Genomic DNA, 18,272 nt, shown 5'->3' with positions numbered 1-18,272 from the left:
CAACTTTAACTTGTTATAACAGTCTTATAATTCATAGGTTGTACGCCAAGATAGAAATTAAGGGTCTATTTTAGAAGAGGACCGCAATTTCAAAATATATTTTCTACAGAAACAGGACAGTTATTTTTACGTGTATTGAACCTTATTGGACAGTTACTATCTTAACGAACCAGAAACATGAATTGTAGACCTTATCTAGGTAATCGTTATCTTTCCTTATCAGCTGACGCGAGCCGCTATCTGGGCTTATGCTGCTTTGGTCAGTGCAGTTAAAGTACTGACTGAACATGTCGTTTTTACTGTTAGCTCGCGAGATAAATTGCAAAGAAAGTGCCGTGAGTTTTCTACAAGAAAAGCGTATTCTTCATAGTGAACGTAGTTGTGTTCAAGGTCATGACATGAAACTCTATCTTTCCGAAACCAAAGACAGATGGCGGTGTAACGTAACATAACTTAACCCAACGTAACCTAACCTTTCTATTGGCCTCCACAAGTTTAAAAACTTGTCTAACATGTATAAATATAATATATACTAGTACCAAATATTGTTGGTTTTTACTGTCCCGTATATTTTGAAATTGCGGTCCTCTTTTAAAAAAGATCCGAAATTAAAATACTCTCATAGTAAATCTCTTATATTATTCGACCAAAACAGATATGTAATGGTTCCTTTTTGGTTTTTGGACTCTGCAAGTTTATTGATTAGTACTCATGTTTAGCCAAAGGGCCATATTCTTTCTTCAAAAAGTTCTTCTTTATCGTAATGTAACAATGTGTTTGTCTGAGCACAAGATCCACGAAAGGATCATGTACTACTGAAATAGGATTTTCTTCAGACAAAGAGAAAATAATATATCTGACCTTTTCATTCTGAACAATTCAAGAGTATAGAAAGGTAATGTTCTGGTTCCCATATGCATTCAAACAAAAAACTATAATTTTCGGGCTTACAGGTGGTTAAACAAACATCACGATAAACTTCATGAATTCTTTTGGAATGTAGTCGTAATTAGTGGTAACTGTTGTAATTAGTATTACTAGTAGATGGTAGCAGTTTTAAGAAAATATTCGTTTCAAAGGTCAACATAATTAAAATATGAAAATAAATTAATACTGTTAAAAAATCCTTTGATCCATCTGTATGAAGTAGTTCAAGTGATTTGAAATCTAGAACTAAGGGAATTGGCAAATATAATTTGACTTAAACTACAAAAGACGGAGCTGTATAAGTAAGCAGGTGGGGTAATCTAGGGGGGAGCACACAATGAAAGGGAAAGGAAATTTATTGCTTTCCCTCAATTAGGCAGAGATTTGTTTCTTTAACTAGTTCCTTTAAATTGAGTCTTTTGTTCACAAACACAAAACCCAGAAAAAGTATTGTAAGATTTTACTTTTACTGTAGAAAACAAAATCAACTCACCTTTTCTTACAAATACATTCTAAGATACATTTTACTTGTCTAATAAGAAATAACTTGAAATAAGTAATTATTGTTTATTCATAAGTATTTATTTATACAACTGTGAAACTTAATTTTCATTAGGTACTTTACGAGTATTTTCAATTAATGTGCACAATTTTATTTATTGAAGTAAATATATCAATTTATGTATCTTTCGCTATATGTTTATGAAAAAAAGTTTCGAACTGTTATAATTCTTAATTGATACTAACAATTTGGTATATATATATTCTATTGTTATGTAAATAGCATTAATAAATTAAATTGTAGACAACTGAATTTGAATAAAAACCGCTCTGGATAATAAAAAAGGTAAAATATTAATGATCAAGTATATCACTTGTGTTATAAATTTGAATTGGAACTAAATAAATAAGTCACAGTGAAAGAATTTTTAAATTTTAAATAGTATTAAGCTAGAGCGGAATTAAATAATTTTAGTTTTGCCTCTAAGTTACAAACTGTATGGACGTAAGCTTGGTGGGTACTGTTAACTGAAGGCTCCAAGAGCAGAAGAACCAACGAAGGTACAGAGACTGGCGGAATACAATGAAACTTATTATGATAAAACAGAAAAGCGCCGGTCCTGAGGTGATAGAGTAACTATGTTTTGGGGGCCAGAAAGATCAAACAACTAACATACAGAAGTGAGCAAGGAGAGAGACTTGAAGTAAGATCGAGATTGAGGAGGACCTGTAATAGAGAAAACCGGTGTTGAAATCTTTGAAATGTTTGAAAATCTAGAGAAAACAGCTTGGGAAACTAACAGTTTTAATTTCAATGTGAGTCTTCAAGGTCTCGAACACTGGCTCAAAACACTGAAAGAGAAGGACTCATAATTTCAGTCTAAATAATTCAATTTAAGTAATAATAGAAAATGTTCCTAAAATTTGAGTTTAGAGTAGTTACATAAATTAACAACAAAGTTAAGCGTCGGCATGAGGCCTGATGTTAAAATTGTTGTAAGTAAAATAAAATTTTATCCTACCAAAAGTACTCGTCAAGTATATTTCAATATTTGCTTTAATGCATCAAAGGGAGGTAAAATCTGCGATCAGGTTTTATTAATAAAAGTATGAAGCATTTTGATATTTATAAACAAATAAAATCGGTACATTCATCTTTTTGACAAATTCTGCTATTCTAACCAATTAAAAAAGTTAAAATATATAAACCCAATAAGATGAAAAATATTCTTTAATTTAACCAAGAACGCGATACTAATTTAATGTGGTATTATCCACTGCACCAGAAGACTTAATAATGTTTTACTGAGATTAAGCCAAGATTTACAACCGTTATCGCTAGCAAGTAACAAAATAAACCTCGTGACTTCTGCAAGCCAGACAGACATTTTAAAGCAGTAATTAGGCAAGATTATACAACCACTGTTGGCTAGCAGCCAGACATGATAGCAGGACTGAGTGCATCCTTCTCGTCACTTGCCGTGGTTAACAGGGTTTACGTTACCTGGTTAATTTACAGTTAATTATCAAATTGTTTCAGTAAGTGTGACTCAATATAATTACTTGCGATATTTTGGCATAACAGTCAGGAATCTGACGCTGTCACTTACTTGACTTCTGGAATCTGGAGTCATGTTCGTCTGAAGAGATCTAAAAAAATCGGCGACGACGAAGCTCAAAACGATTTATTTCCATCGTTTTGGCACCAGATACACCCAGACTACAAAATATAAATAGCTGTACACTTGGTGAGACAATGAGAAAGCCACTTCACCTAGGTTACATTTTATTTTTCACAATTGAGATAAACTCAAAATTCACACTTGTAAATGATGTTTTAGTATTACCGTAAACCATTTATAAATATTAACAGAACAATAAATAGGATATAATTCAATATAAATTAGAATATAATATAATTTTACATGGTGTACATATAACTAAGTTTTGTGGTAATATACATCAATCGGTCACCATGGTGCACAAGACAGTGTTACAGAAGAGATTGGTATCTGGTAACTGGTAACGGGTCTTTTTCGTTTAAGGGCCAGCACCTTACAAACATACTATACCTGACTGACAGTGCATTTAATCGTTTTTCTGGTGTTATTAGTTCGTCCAGGTACTACTATTCTAGTATAAACTCGTCTTATCTTATCAGTAATAAACGCGCGCCGCTTATCTTTTGCCCGTAATGAAACCTGCGTTAGTTCTGTCTGAGTTTTGGGTTCAATAAAGCGTGGTGAGTTGATCTGGGCTTGGACTTTGTAAGCTCGAGTTATTTTTTTTTCTAAAAGAGCAAGCAGCGCAAAGCGGGTAAGCATCGCGTGATCTGAGTTTTGAATAGGCAAGCTAGGGTCTTTTGTGCTGGCCCTTAAACGAAAAAGACCCCTGGTAACTAACTGGTAGCACCTCGGTGCCACGCTTTACGGAATCTTTGCAAGGAGAAACTAAACAACACCGAAACAACCGTAACAGTTACAAGTAAACTGTGATTTGACTATTCTCTTCTTCACGGTTCTTGAAGTATACAGCAACCATTATGTTTAAACGATATTCACATAGCACTATTCTTATGTTTAGGAATTATTTGAGTAGTAAAATTATTGATTATTTTACACGTCGGGTACTCTTTAGATCGCAGCCATTTTTAAAGACAATCTTTAACATTGTAAAGGAAAGACCAGCAATATTTATTGATTATTTTACTTAAGCTCGTTAAAGAATAAACTAAAAATCTTATGAATGGTTTGAAGGCTATCACTAAAATCCAAGCACCATTTTCTTCAAATCTTGAAAACCATATTTTAGTTATTTTGTAACAGATACCCAATATTTTAAATTTTTTTTATGACATAATAAATTATAATACATATAGGAAATATTCGTGAAATAAATGATATGAAATGCAGAAGTATCTTACTTAAAGCTTTGTTAAACAAATCCCTTTTTCTTCCTGAAATGTGTGGGTACTTAAAATAGCTAGTATTACTTTATTACAACAAATAAATAATGAGTATGATAATAATATATATTTAAATCTTTATTTTTTTGAATTCGTACATTTACTGTAAATTACTTTAAGAAGCGGCACAGAATAAAACCTCTAAGTTAAACAGAATTTATCCCTGATATCTTAATAATATGCTGATTGCGCAGACCCTTACTACGCACAATCACAAGGATAGTAGTTGGACTCACTCAGTATAGAGCTGCAATGCGGGTATTAACAACGTGTTTTATAGCTAGACAGTAGTTATTGTACACTATATTACAGATGTACGCGTAAATACATTATTTACAAGTAGTCTAGTTACTTGAGAAGAGCTCAAACTAAACTCGGATTCAAAATGGTGTTTTGGAAGTTAGTTGTTGGAGGCTGGTTATGAGCATACTACTCCACGAGCCGAGACTCAATTTGCTCTTTATGCGCGCACATGATTTTTCATGAAATCAATAGATACACATCTCCTAAGAAAGAAATCCATAGCCAGCCACGTTAGTTTTGGGGAGGTCAAAATCGTTGGGTATCATAAGGGTTAAAATTGAATATGATAAACATTTGCTTATACATTGCAAATGGCTCTAAACTTTTAGGCTCTACATTCTTTCTACATTATCTTAAATGTACTATATACAGTATAGAGCACGATTGTAGGAGAAATAACGACTCTTGATGATTTTGATATAACGAAATTAAAATTTTAATTACGTTTCATGTTTTATAAAATCGGATTGACACCCAAATGCGATCAAAATGACTGGATAGAGAACCATATTTTAAGGCATTGAAACAGTTGTCCAGTCAAGCAAAGAGATGGGTAAATGAAATTAAAGTTAAATAAAGAATTCAAAATATGAGTATAGTTGAACAAACTAACTTAACGAAATTTTGTCACAACGTTGGCGTTTAACTATAAAAAGGATGTTAATGAGCTACTTAATGTCTCTTAAATTGAAGAAAACTTATAGTTTTCAAATTATAAAATTTTATCACCGGTCTTACAAATAAGGGAAATAATAAAACACAAACAAAATCGCAGACAAAAGAATCTGATATTTAATAGCAAAGACAGAATGAAAACACGTGATATATTTTGGAAAACCCCTATTAAAAATGGTTTGCTTGGGAATATACATAAAACATTGTGAGGGGTTTGCACAAACTGACTTCTTTCCTGAACACAGTAGTTAATAAAAGTATAAAATTAATGCTATACCGAATCACTAATTGACCAAATTTAACTAAAATTTATATTTAATGATTGGTGATAGCATCAAATGATAGTTTACTCTAAACATTGTATATGTAATTTCAAACCAAATTTCCATTGAAGATTACGTCACTGACTACTGGTTCCGTAAAAGACAAAAATGTACATAACACTAACTTTTAAACACTTTTAGTTTCGTCCTTCTGAAAGCTTCTGGTTGCGGTCTGGTCACTGATTTTGAGGTCTCTCAGGCTCCGAGAGCTCTCAGCCTCTAGGAGTTCCTGACCTCTGGTAGGCTCCGGTGTCTTGCAGGATTTGGCCTCTGGCACATATCGACCTCTGGGAGCACTCAGCCTCTAGGAGTTCCTGACCTCTGGTAGGCTCCGGTGTCTTGCAGGATTTGGCCTCTGGCACATATCGACCTCTGGGAGCACTCAGCCTCTAGGAGTTCCTGACCTCTGGTAGGCTCCGGTGTCTTGCAGGATTTGGCCTCTGGCACATATCGACCTCTGGGAGCAACTCAGCCTCTAGGAGTTCCTGACCTCTGGTAGGCTCCGGTGTCTTGCAGGATTTGGCCTCTGGCACATATCGACCTCTGGGAGCACTCAGCCTCTAGGAGTTCCTGACCTCTGGTAGGCTCCGGTGTCTTGCAGGATTTGGCCTCTGGCACATATCGACCTCTGGGAGCACTCAGCCTCTAGGAGTTCCTGACCTCTGGTAGGCTCCGGTGTCTTGCAGGATTTGGCCTCTGGCACATATCGACCTCTGGGAGCACTCAGCCTCTAGGAGTTCCTGACCTCTGGTAGGCTCCGGTGTCTTGCAGGATTTGGCCTCTGGCACATATCGACCTCTGGGAGCACTCAGCCTCTAGGAGTTCCTGACCTCTGGTAGGCTCCGGTGTCTTGCAGGATTTGGCCTCTGGCACATATCGACCTCTGGGAGCACTCAACCTCTAGGAGTTCCTGACCTCTGGTAGGCTCCGGTGTCTTGCAGGATTTGGCCTCTGGCACATATCGACCTCTGGGAGCACTCAGCCTCTAGGAGTTCCTGACCTCTGGTAGGCTCCGGTGTCTTGCAGGATTTGGCCTCTGGCACATATCGACCTCTGGGAGCACTCAACCTCTAGGAGTTCCTGACCTCTGGTAGGCTCCGGTGTCTTGCAGGATTTGGCCTCTGGCACATATCGACCTCTGGGAGCACTCAGCCTCTAGGAGTTCCTGACCTCTGGTAGGCTCCGGTGTCTTGCAGGATTTGGCCTCTGGCACATATCGACCTCTGGGAGCACTCAGCCTCTAGGAGTTCCTGACCTCTGGTAGGCTCCGGTGTCTTGCAGGATTTGGCCTCTGGCACATATCGACCTCTGGGAGCACTCAACCTCTAGGAGTTCCTGACCTCTGGTAGGCTCCGGTGTCTTGCAGGATTTGGCCTCTGGCACATATCGACCTCTGGGAGCACTCAGCCTCTAGGAGTTCCTGACCTCTGGTAGGCTCCGGTGTCTTGCAGGATTTGGCCTCTGGCACATATCGACCTCTGGGAGCACTCAGCCTCTAGGAGTTCCTGACCTCTGGTAGGCTCCGGTGTCTTGCAGGATTTGGCCTCTGGCACATATCGACCTCTGGGAGCACTCAGCCTCTAGGAGTTCCTGACCTCTGGTAGGCTCCGGTGTCTTGCAGGATTTGGCCTCTGGCACATATCGACCTCTGGGAGCACTCAGCCTCTAGGAGTTCCTGACCTCTGGTAGGCTCCGGTGTCTTGCAGGATTTGGCCTCTGGCACATATCGACCTCTGGGAGCACTCAGCCTCTAGGATTTCCTGACCTCTGGTAGGCTCCGGTGTCTTGCAGGATTTGGCCTCTGGCACATATCGACCTCTGGGAGCACTCAGCCTCTAGGATTTCCTGACCTCTGGTAGGCTCCGGTGTCTTGCAGGATTTGGCCTCTGGCACATATCGACCTCTGGGAGAACTCAGCCTCTAGGAGTTCCTGACCTCTGGTAGGCTCCGGTGTCTTGCAGGATTTGGCCTCTGGCACATATCGACCTCTGGGAGCACTCAGCCTCTAGGATTTCCTGACCTCTGGTAGGCTCCGGTGTCTTGCAGGATTTGGCCTCTGGCACATATCGACCTCTGGGAGAACTCAGCCTCTAGGAGTTCCTGACCTCTGGTAGGCTCCGGTGTCTTGCAGGATTTGGCCTCTGGCACATATCGACCTCTGGGAGCACTCAGCCTCTATGAGTTTCCTGACCTCTGGTAGGCTCCGGTGTCTTGCAGGATTTGGCCTCTGGCACATATCGACCTCTGGGAGCACTCAGCCTCTAGGAGTTTCCTGACCTCTGGTAGGCTCCGGTGTCTTGCAGGATTTGGCCTCTGGCACATATCGACCTCTGGGAGCACTCAGCCTCTAGGAGTTCCTGACCTCTGGAAGGCCCCGGTCTCTAGCAGGATTTGGACTCTGGCAGGCTTCGGCCCCTGGCACTTATCGGCCTGGAAGTTCCACCTCCTTGGCTCTAAAGCAGGTTATGAAGTATCCTTGGTTATTACTTGTCCTATAAAACGTTCATTTCAATTTTGGCCGAAATCCATCCCATTACAAGGCGCTTAGCGTACTTGTTTTATACAATTGTTTTAACCCTCAGGCTTTCCTCCTTACGTACCTAAATCCCATCAAAAGTTAACATTCATCAAGTAGAAATTTCGTTCCAATTTTGTTTGAAATACATCCAACCACAAAATGTCAATAGTAGAAAAGGTTTTGACTCTAGAGCTCTCCTCCCCTTGGCCCTATTGTCTCCAACAACGAACTTAACCTTGCCATTCACCTTTAGAACGTTCATACGAAGTTTCATAAAGATGTGACAGGAAGTGCAGTTGAAATCGAGATGATACATAGACAGGGAATGTTTACATCTACGCAATACGTAGTGAGAAATGTACCTAAAAAGTGTATTTCTTACTTTATCCCACCCCTTCAACGCGGAAATTCTTGGTTGTAATACTAATAAAATCCAGTGGTTAAAAATGAATAATAGGTCAGAGTAAATTTGGTCACAATGAAAGGTTTGGCAAATAAGCAGTAAACAGAAATTCTGACGAGTGAATCCGTTTTACGAGCCCAGACCTATCAAGCGTACGAGCGGGACTGTCAATATAAACGCTTTCAATATTACTCCGCTCGATATCACTGCATGATGTAAACCTAGTGTATCAGTGGACTCAATTCTATCAAATCATTCTGATATTCAACAGATCGGAATTACTTAACGCAAAGTCGGACAGTTCCCTGAATTCTTGAAGAATGCATTTAGTTTTATCGGCTATACTGTTCACGTTGCATTAACACAGGCCACATAGACTAACTGAATATCAGAGTGAGTTGGCCCCTACAGTATTTTCCTACTTTAATTATTAGCTGAATACGTTTTCCATTCCCTCAAGGGCACAACGAGTCCTCTGGATATAAACACTGTGTAAACTGCACTCTTTAAATAACAAGATATCTTTAAAGCGTACACTTTCTTGAAAACAAGAACGCTACTCTAATACTAATTTTTGTATTACATACGAGAACATATTTTTATTTAAAAATTACCGTGTCCTCAGGTAACCTCGAAGATTGCAATACATATGCTTGCTATGCATTATAAAACGTGCAACATGATTGTGAAGGAAATAGGATTTTTCCGTGACATTTGCCATCGTTAAGTGAAGCAAAAAAGTAACACTACGTTTCGAGAGTCTTCAGGTAAATAACTGACCTAAAACATAATTAAAAACTACGTTAAAATAAACAAATCATACCAGAGCGTTGTGACACGCCTATGTCAGGAATCGGGCACAACCACCATGTTGTGTGTCAACTTCACTAACTCTAAAACATGCACTTAAAACAGAAATAATAAACACAACACTAATTATTAAAACTGAAGTGCAGAATACAGGTTACAATTCTCCATCAGGTCATCATTCTCTCTGAAGAAGAGATCAGATTGCAGATCTCGAAACGTAGCGTTACTGATTTTTTGTTGCACTTAACGATGGCAAATGTCCGAAATCCTGTTTTCTCCACAATTCTTCCATCGTCAAAAATAAACTTCAAACAAAGAAGCAACATGGTTGTTAATAAAGTTGGGATAATAGCTTAATCGTTTAACGGAACATCTGTTCCACAGGTAAGAGCGGAAGCAGGTATGTGGGAGATTATGGAACACGGCTCAGCGAACTGGTTTAAACTCGCGTTCTATACAATATTGTGCCTTCGCATTTAGATTTGAATTACTTGCTATCAAGAAGTAAATAAAAATTAAAATGTGCAGGTAACTCTCGTTATCAATGACTAATCGAGGGTCTGTAATGCATTTGTATTATTGGCACTACTTCACAGAACGCTTCTTTGTGACTAAGCTGGTGAAACATTGTTTTTCCTTACTCTGCCCATTATTCAAACACTAATATCTTTCAGGGGAACCTGACTTTTAGAGTGAAGGTGAGAGTGCTGATAAAAACTGCATCTGTCCGGTTCGAGATAGAATCCGCGTGCATTCTCTAGAAAATGACCAATGGTGCAGTGTAGCGGGTACAACGGTTATCGCAAGGTAACCAGATCAAGCAACGTCTTGCTTGGTTGGGACCGCTGAACTATCCTGCCCTTGCAAGCAGCCCGCCTGCCCGGCCATTGGTGGTGGTTAGAAGTCACCTTTAAGCCGTTGGTCCCCAGGTTAAGTGTTAGAGAGCCCTAACTTCGCCTGGTAAAATAAGATTACGTCACTTTACTTTACTTAACATACTCTAGTTGACGTCTTAGATCGTGTTTTGAGCTTTCTCTTAACGTGTTTATACAAAGTTCTTCAAGTTTTAATACTGCAGCATAATACCAAAACTGAATTCCATTAATTTGAATATTTTCTAAATATGTGCATAATTTTATTTCAATAGTTGGTAATTACGAATGTCATTTTACTGTCTGTGTAATTAATAATGTTTTATGTTCGACTATGAACTGTTTATTGAGTGCATTGATATTTTCGGACTGCTATAAAGTAAAAGTTTTTACTGTAGTTGAAGAAAGAAACCATTAATATGCCACAGATTGCTTATGTCACTAAATGTCAAGCATACTTCAATAGCTCCATGACATCAGTTAGTAAGGCATTGACATTTGCATTTTTTCTTGTATTTTTATTTATTTAGGATAAGGCAATGAGAGATCTCTCATTTTGAATTTAGCCCTGAAAGGACCTTTACTCTTGCTTCTGAAGAGAGAGAGTATATTCAGGAATTCAGGATGGATAAGGAGCCACTTCCCATGAGGATGCACAGTGGACACTATGTCTCAGTCAGCTCGTATTTGAAGAAGAGGACGCTTTCTGTGCCAGCCTCTGCCAGTCAAAGCGTGGAGGGAACAGTAATCCCTCATGTTTAGGTTAGCAACAGCCTTTAACAGTAAGGAAGCCCCACCCACACCAACAGTCATGCTCCGCAGGAAACCGACCTCATTATCAACCATTTTACCTCTATATCTCGACAATTCTGGTTAGTGAAGTGTCGCTCCTGAACATTCATAGGGTTGTCCAGATAAAAAGTGATAAGTTGGATTTAGATGTTCTCCGTGTGGGTTCAATTGGAAGGCATAGACCATCTAAAGATAAATTCTCCAGGGCTAATCTTTACATTAGCTTAGGCATTAGCACAAAATGACATTAATTTTCTGAGATTTTCTGTAAGAGACTCCTGCAATTTATCATTATGGTCCTTTCTCTGATTATTTTTTACATTGCTGAACCTTTTTTTCTTGAATGGTAAAAATATGTACCGGGTGTCCCAAGAAGAGTTTTAAACGTTTGATTTTATATTACTTCATATACTATCACACTCTACACAATTTATAAAGTACAGCAGGTTTTAAAAATATTCTGTGAACAATTTTCATAAGAGCTGATTCATTTGTTAAGCGCTGTTAACAGTGTGTCGCTGTAGATGGACTACAGTTTGAATAATTGTGAACTGTAATTGTAGGTTTTTTTAATAGTCTATGTTCTAATTTTCTGATTGAATAGCTTTATTTCTTTAGAATATGACAATAAATAATTTTACAAAACCAAAAATACTGTTTCTTTTTACGGTTTTTAAAGTATAGTTTTTCAAAATGCCACCATTTTGTTTCAACAATTGAGAAAGAGAGAGCTGAAAGTTTCACATAATATTTTAAAAACCTGTTTAATGAATTGTGCACAGTTTGAAAATGTTGGGTGCATAAATGAGCAAGTAGTATAAAATCAAATATTAAAACCTCTTCGTAGGACATCCGTTATATTCCCCAAACCTGTTTAGACATGTAGACGCTGAATTTCAGTAAGCCAGTTTGTAAAACCATAACCAAGAGATTACTTGTTGATCCAATCGAAACCAATTTAACCGATTACCATCTGATTTATCCGCCATCATGCTCATCACGGCTTGTAGCCAATCAGCACGGTCGCTGTAACCACTCATTAATAGGTGATTGTTGTGGGGCTGCGGAACCGACCCTTTGTAGATTAAACCGCACGGCTAGCTGAGCGTAGTTAGTTACTTGGACACGTGATATCACGCTCAACGTGGCTGGATGCTCCTCGCCACAGAATGAAATGATGATGAAAGATTGTAGTTTAGGTAGATAACGGCCAAAACTAAATTATCTTATAGGTATACTATTACATCAATTTACATTATTATTTTAATAATTAAATTATATTGCACTGAGTAAATCTATCTTATTTGAAGGCGCATGTAACAAAGATTCACTGTTGTGTAATTTTTGAAGGTAGTCTAATATTTTTTATTTTAGAACGGTAAACCAGTTTACACTAGTATGTAAAATAATTATACCAGCTCAATGAACCATAAAGGCTATCACAACCGTAGAATACTAAAGTTCTGAGTTAGACTCAATAATAAATACAGCAACAAACAATCATAACTAAAATAAACTATATCACAAAAATAAATCGCAAGAATCATAAAAGGACTGATGATATGTAAGTGGAAATAAACCATGGAATAATAAATATATTTAGACTGATAAGTAACTTTATAAATGAAAAGTCATATCGTATACACAGTTGAATAATGAATTACAATGGCAGAAAGAAAAAATGCAAAATTACATATCCAATAAATATAATACAATATAACTGGTATACAAATATAACGGAATTAAACTATGAAATGGTCAACTACCACGATACATGAATGAATTAAAAATTACAACTCTCTCTCTCTCTCTCTCTCTCTCTCTCTCTCTCTCTCTCGCGCGCTTTCTCTCTATCTCTCACAGTATTAAAATAACATATACTAGTACAAAGTTTATTAAAAAGTAAGTTGTTATTGCCTGCCATACATAACTTTAGAAGAGCAACTTTTATTTATTTTGAAAACAAGATTTTTAAATTCCATCAATACATTTCACGAATTTATTGAACGAATTTACAATTCCATAATAGAGAGATAAAATGAACCTCTGTCATTTAAGCCTTCTTTGAGCCTTTTATATACAATTTTGAGAGGTTCCATGGTCAGTGTTAAATATTATTACAGAGGTAAATTTGTTAATATTAGTAAAATAGATGATTATGAAATATTGCAACAATTTCTATTTCTATTGATCCAGATATATGTATTTATACATTGGCATATGTATTCCGTAAAGCCTATTTTAAAGAACGTATGCAAATTCTCATTAACCCACCAAAACGCTACATCTTCACTTGATACTAAATAAAGATTTTGAGATATTTGTGTAGTTTTGAAGTAGATGTAGCAGCTAGATAAAAATAATACTCGAAGGCGAGTTTAAAACTTATCGCGGAAGTAAAACATGCTGACAATAGAAAGATACTTGTGTAAAGCTAAGGTTATGTGATATTGTATGAGTTCAAAGTAGTAGTAGTAATTTCAATTCTGCTTCTATATCTTAAAAATTGATCCTTCAAAGTATCACTAATATACAATATTTTGGACACCTCTGAATAGATAGTACCAACAATTGTATTTGTAAAAATAACGAATTATTGCGTACTTAACATTTTTGTCGGAGTTTTTTTGTTTTAGTAAATCTACGAATTTTTATATTCTTGTTTACAATTCACTGACTCATTTAAGAGAGACGAGACCGGGCTCTGAGTTCCGACAGTAAAAAAACGAAGCCCTTGTGTCATTCCAGTGTTTCAGACTAAGTTCATGAATATTGTACAGAGCCGATTTGTAAGTTTTTGAATGATGGAAGTCCAAAATCCGTCCATAAAAATACCAACTACTTGAAATTAGTAATATTAGTGGGATAGTTGGGATATAGTTTTTTTATCGAATAATGGGAATAAAGTCTATATAGTTTGAATTGAATTCTGGCACCTGTGGATTATCCATTGATATATATACAGTACTAGCGGACCCGGCGCGCTTCGCTGCGCATTTCAATAAGTTTCCCGCGGCTTCGCACGCAATTTCCCGTTGAAAACAGTACACTATATTCACTTATTCATTTTCTATCACATTCTAAACATTGCTGAGATAATTGATAGTCGTTCCTTCGTGAGCTTCTTGGGCGCATTATGAAGGTATGTACCACATTCCTGATACTTCTGTCAAAAAAAAAACAACTAAGGTTGATTTTATAACATTCTTTATATTTGTAGCCAACGTAAGATAGTAATTATGATATCTGCATTGCTCTTCTGATCAAGCATGAGCATGGTTTATATTAAATAAATATTGCAGTTAAAGGTGAATTTTTACGTCAAATTTGAATTGTATTATCTGGATAGTAAAGTCTATGTTTAACAGTGATTGCAGAAACAGTTTAAACAAAATTTGTCGTTTCTCTTAAGCTTACTCTATGCTTTAAAACTATAAGTGTAGTAATTAAATTATATATAAATATATTTTTTGTCGCATTATATATGTTTACAAAGAACAGCTGATTAAAAATTTGAAAAGACTCTTTCACTTAATAACATATGTTTGCTGCAATGCATTTCTTACGGGTATTTCTGTAACCAGTGGGGCGGAATCCTGAATCGGGAAAGGGATAAAAAGTATCCTATAACCTTCTACAGATCAAGACGAACAAATTAAAAAAAAAATTAGGCGAATCCGTCCAGCCGTTTGTGAGTGATGCTGTTACACACGAACAGTTTCATTTTTATATAATAAGATTATGATTGCCGTATATATCGGTAATATATGGACAGTATTTCAATGGGATTATCCGATATACTTATAGAATCTTTCGTTTATGACTACAAATCGATTTTTATTACATTTCTGACTCCACCTGTAGATTTGAAAAATGTTTGAACGTTTCCATAAAAAAAAAAAAAAGGAAACGGGAGGTAGTTTTAGCCTCTGGGGCTCATGTACAGTGAACTTATGTAGGACTTTTTCTTAAGCGCTACCATGAGGACAAGTGCAATAGTGATTTTGTATACAATCTATATAAAAATATTGCATATTGCTATTATATATACTGCACCAAAATAATTTGATATATATATATATATATATATATATATATATATATATATATATATATATATATTACTTATTATAAATAAAGGCGATGCTCTTCGTTTAATAATGTAAGATTACAAAGAACAGGTAAATCTGTAACTAAATGATAGTCATACTAAAAGTAAATGTTAGAAACCTAAACAATTTTGAAATAGGATACTATTCTCGCTCTCTCTAGACAGCTGTAGTTAAACGACCTTCAGCTTTCCATGTAAGAACAGTGTTAATGCAGTTTAGTCCAAATAATTGATGTAGCGTTATGAAAAAACGTCTCATTTAAAGATATAATTATATCTTCAATATGCATTACACTCTGTTTGTACACTGTATATATTTGAACATTTAAACCAGAAAGTACAAAAATTAGATTTTTTTTTAATAACCTATAAAAATACAGAAAGAATAAAAGGCGATTGGAACTTTAAATGAGAAACCTTCCATAATTATTATACCACTACATAAGGCCGTAAAAGTGCATAGGGTTTGGCATTGTTGTTATAGAGATACAATTAAGATGGCTGCCAGTATAGCCCGCTATTAACACATTTTATTGCTGTTATTTAAAGAAGAAAGTCACACATGAAATATAATCATAAGCCTTTTTGGACACAAAAATTGATGATGAAACTTAATCTTTTGCTTACCCTGATAATGGCCGATTCAATTTAAATTATAGAAAAAGTAATGGATATTTATTAAAAAATACTTATTTTACCTAATTTGCGATAATTGGCTATACTGTGTATCTGACGTGTTACCCTATTCTTAGATATCCTTTGTAGTATAAGTTATGGACTTTTATTGACACGAGTTCTTCTATCCAATTGATAAAAATATTTCATAGAAGGATGTGAGATTAAATAAATTGTTTTGAACGTGGCATAAACTTTTTTATTATAGAGTAAATACTTAGTTAAATATATTTCAATGAATACTGTATCGCAGTTTGTGATATTAGTAAGGCTGCCTAAGAAAGGTTGAGTTATGAGCCTCTGTAAGTTGGAATTTATAGACTTCAGATGGCAATTTGATAAATCGACTTGGACTACCCCATGGGATCAAAGAAGATTAGACCCCCGCGGACTCCTCGAGATGGTGTGAAACTTCATCACTTTTTCTTTTAGGATTTCTTTTTATCGCCAACACTCTGCTTTTGACAACAATAATTACGGTACGATTTATATTAAATATTTTACTTATTGTGTAAACAATAATTCAAACAATAATAAAAATAACAAATAAACAATTCTGTAATCATCTCCATATTTGAAACTTCCTGCTGATTTATCTTGGCATATTTTTAGATTTTCCCATTAAACAAAACTTTATAGCATCTAAGTAGATAGCATCTTACACGAGTTAAGGGAAAGAGAAGGCACAAAAATAAGTTGCATCTTTTACCACTCTACTTTGGATTGTTTAAGAAAATAATTTCTTGTTGGCATATTATCCTAAGTACGAACAAAAATTCTTTAAAAGTTATTAGCTACCAGCGATTTTGGCAACGGTATTGAGCACGCACTCTTTCTTTCATACAGTACAACTTGTATTACAACTTATTCAGCATTGACTGGTATTAGTCCTACAAACATAAGAACTTATTATCAAGTGGCGTAATAACAACAACTAAATAAATTTAAATAAGGTTTTAGCAGACCCTGACCTGCTGAAAAAGTGTCTTTACCAAAAAATACAAAATCCTAATAAAAGTTCCTGACCTGACTTAAGTGCCCAAAAACGTGTTTGAGAGACTGAAAACTTTGAGGTCAGTGGTAAGTTTTACTAACGGATTTGCGAGTAAATTGAGTACACAATAATATTTTGGGGTTTTATGCATATGGTGCGTGATGCATTCGTATAAGAGTAGAACACCGACAAAGCAGTAAAATTTGTTATAAATAAAGTCAAGATGTGGTAGGATAGCTAGAAAGAAGAGTTCAAACCTTGTCTATTATTCTGAATTTCTAACCTCACTTGGAACAATAAATGGGTAAATGTATTTTTTTTTATATATTTTTATCAATGAGTATCCTCCGCCCTAATCAAAGCCAGTCATTCGAACCCTCGGGTATAAAGTATCCAAAACTGTCTGGTGAAACATGCGATGCTGAGGAAAATGAGGCCAAAATGAGTGCGAGAATTAACCACTAAGTAACTGCTTACATGTCATAAATGTAAGCTAAGTAAATAAATAACTGCTTACATGTCATAAATGTAAGCTAAGTAAAAATTACCAAATTAAGTAAAGTATTAGAAATTTCAAAGCATATAATAACCACATAATCCATAAGAAATATGGACTATCAAAAGGTACTATCTTGCGAAAGGACTCTATTTACATACATTTTATCTTGATAGGTAAAGATTATCAGAAAAACAAGTCTACCATAGAATGACGGGGAAACAGGATTTTCCCGGACATTTGACATCGTTCAGTGATACAAAAAATCAGTAACACAACGTTTCGAGATCTGCAATCTGATCTCTTCTTCAGATAAATGACAAATCTAACACATGATTACAAACTAGGTTAAAACAAACAAATCATACCAGAGCGTTGTGACACGCGTAAGTCAGGAATCACATGTTGTATGTCAACTTCGCTAACTCTAAAACACGCATTTAATAACAAACACAACACAAATTATTAAAACTGAACTACAGAATACAGGTTACAATAAGTCTCCATTCGCCGACCACCTACGACTCTTTTTTTCCCTGAAGGACTTTTACCTGAATTTATAGAAAGAGTTTCTCTGAGGTCCTCAGGGAATTAATTACTTCTGCTTTTTCCGGTTGATGTATGATAACTATTATTATCATGACATATAAATGGTAACATAAAAAGCGTTTATATTTTTGCATTTTTATTTTCTTCATATTACTACTTCGTAATTTATGGCTGTTATCTCCATATTATTAATTTGCTTTCTATTTGCGTCTGTAATTAATTAAGTAATCTTATAATTTTTTTGTTTAAATAACATGTCACTGTATATTAGTTTATATCAAAAACTGAAGCTTAATCAAGTGGTGAAAAGTGGGTTTAATTTAAGGGATGTGTTTTTGCGCCATGACGTTATCACAGA

Source organism: Homalodisca vitripennis, chromosome 1, assembly GCF_021130785.1.
Source record: "Homalodisca vitripennis isolate AUS2020 chromosome 1, UT_GWSS_2.1, whole genome shotgun sequence".
Lineage (NCBI taxonomy): Eukaryota > Metazoa > Arthropoda > Insecta > Hemiptera > Cicadellidae > Homalodisca > Homalodisca vitripennis.
This window is presented reverse-complemented; position numbering follows the sequence as displayed.